Below are 2907 nucleotides of genomic sequence, written 5' to 3' on the forward strand. Positions count from 1 at the left end.
TAAAAACAGAAAAGGGATTTCCTTAAACCTGGAAAACAAAACATTAAAGAACCAGCGATATTTCAAACAAAAAGTCGTAAGGTTACAGTCTTCCTCATCAGTTCATTCAGACCCAGGTGCTGTTTGTTCTGCTTGATCTTGGGTTGGAAGTTTTGTGAGTTTGTCGGCATTCTGGAGATCCTCTGCTCGGTCCAGCGCCATGGTCTCAGATATCCACAGGATGTCACAATGGCGCATTCTTGCCGGGAGCCAATTGTAAATGTTTTCAGAGAAGAATCAGAGTCAAACAGTAACTGTCTGTAATGACAAAAGACTTAGAAGTAGCCGTTGTTGAAGATATGGTGGGAGCTCATTTTTTTAAAAAAATGACTCAACCGACAAGGAAATTTTGTTATTTCTCAGGCATACAACATTTTAAGATAAAAATTGGAATTATGACTGATCACATGGACAGTAAGGACACTGCCAAATTTCTAGGAACTTTATACAATTTTTGGAAGACTTGTATTAGTAACATGGGCCCATATAAATATAATCGAAAGACGATTAAACATCACTTTTATTGGATGATGCTTCTCATGTAACTTAACATATCAAATAAGCCTAATTAATTTAATATCTTTTTATAAATCTTTGAAATTTTCCAGGAGACTTCGGGAAAAAATCCCAAAGTTGGTTCCAGGTCAAAAAGACTTCATTTAGAATTTGACTTTGGGAAGTTGTCAAAAATGTCAAAAGGTTTAAAACACTTGAATAAATATGACCACTGGGGACTATGAAAAAAATATTTGGTTATCCATTTAACTAAAGTGACAAAAATTTTCAAAACTAAGTGCAGAAAGTTACATAATTACTAAAAAAAAAAAACTTTTAAAAATTGAGAACACTCAGTTTTCTTAAGTAATCAAAGACCTGATTAAGACAACAGGAAGTACAGGAAATTATTTTGATAAGGCACTTAATGTTTGTTTTCTAGGCAAATTATTCATCAGGCAAAGAAAACCTTTATAAAAATCCAATAACAGTTCGTTCTTTTAACAGAGAAGAATATCAAGTTCTAATTTAATATTAATTATATATTTACATAATAATTTCATATATTTAATTTAATAACAGTGTCACAGGCACACTGTTGACATTAAAGCTCTTTAAAAAAATCCCTATACTATATTCATTTAACTCCAGCCAGCTTGACCACACGACATAAGACATTTTTCTTTTTTGGCGCTTGCTTGCTCTCTCTCTCTCTCTTTCCACCTTTTTATACCTATTTAGTTTTTTATTCTTTATTCTACTGTTTCAAAAAGTTTGAAACAATCTTTAAACCTCCAAACTAGGACAAAATCACTCTCTTCTGTTCACAAGAGGGCATCTTTGCACCTTACACTCTTCTCGCTTAAAACGCATCTTACTTTCCTTGTCCACTTTGCACACACAGTTTTTCCTTTACCCTTATTGCTCCTAGTCACCTTACTTACACATGGAGGTTAGCGTTTTTAACCCTTAGTAAACATTCGACATCTAATAAAAACTGGGAGGGGAGCAATTGTGAGCTGGTTTTCACATACTAGCATTCTGCGGTACATCAGCAAATTTACGAATATATCATTTCATAATTTCTAGAGGCGTGTTTCCTCATAGTACAATTTATTTTTCAATGTGGCAAAAGAACATTTTACTAACAGACAAATATCTTTAGTCTCTCTGTTATAAGAAGCCGAAAGTGATAAACCTATGTTTAGGAATTCATGTTTCAGTTTTATTTAGAAATGATCTGGATATTTAATGAATATCTGTCATTTAACTTAGTACGAGTTTAAGGTTTCAAGTTACCAAAAAAATTTTGAGACTATTTTTACGCAGATACATTTTATGACACGTAACCCTTGTGGGGGCTGCTGACCAGTGCTGGCGGCGCTCCTGGAGATGTCGTGGGTACAGAAGGGACGGCCTGAGTCCACCTCAGCCCTCTCTCACATTGCTTTGACCCTGTCAGAGCCCCGGGGCCCAGAGTGCCCGCCTGGCAGGAATAGCGGGCGTATAGTGTATGGGTCAGAGCCCAGACCTGCGGTTATGAGTTGAGTCTCATCGTTTGGGGGCAGATAAGAGAAAGGCTGGAGAAGGAGCTGAACCATAGGACGACCCCCCCCCCCCACATCCCTGTCCTGCGCATGGCACACAGCCAGCCCCACACAGCAGGATGCGAGGGACTTCGGACCCCGAGCCCCCTCCCTGCCCACCCCACAGCGCCAGTGTCTGCCATCGCGTCTGTGATCCTCCCCATTCAGAAGGTGCCTTTGGGGTGCTGAATGCCGCGCCTTGTCGCTCCCGGTGGGACTTGCTTGCCCTCGGGCACCTGCCTGTGGAAGCAACAACGCGCATCTCCGCGGGTCATTCACGCTTTTTTTGGTTGGACTTGGCATTTTGCTATAAACTGCTGGCCTGTTCACAGGTGACAGCAGACTCCTCGGGTGGCGGAAAGCCGGGGCTGACTTTTGGGGAGTTCCAGACCCCTGGCCAGACTGGAGGGTATCAAAAGGATCACAAGAGTCCTTCCCAGGTGACATCACAGCTGACAATGCCAGCTTTCTGCTCCGCCTCACACAGGGAGCGGAGAAGGTGCGCCGGGTGCCATGGGGAGCACGGCCGTGGGACCGGCTGCGTGGAGCACCGTCCGAGCCCGGCCGAGCGCGGGAGCTGTGCAGCGTGACCCTGGACGCCCTGTCTGGCCAGGCCCGCGTGCATCCGTGCAGCGGCGGCCTGACCCCAAGCTCTGCCTGTGCCCACGCTGGTGACCCCTGCCCCGCGACAGCACCGCTGTGGCTCTGCGGACCGTCCCGCCACGCGCACGTGGGGTTCCGGCAGCGAGGCTGAGCCAGACTCCTCTGGGGTCAAACTGTGGTCACG

This window comes from Pteropus vampyrus, unplaced genomic scaffold, assembly GCF_000151845.1.
Source record: "Pteropus vampyrus isolate Shadow unplaced genomic scaffold, Pvam_2.0 Scaffold132, whole genome shotgun sequence".
NCBI classification, from domain to species: Eukaryota; Metazoa; Chordata; class Mammalia; order Chiroptera; family Pteropodidae; genus Pteropus; species Pteropus vampyrus.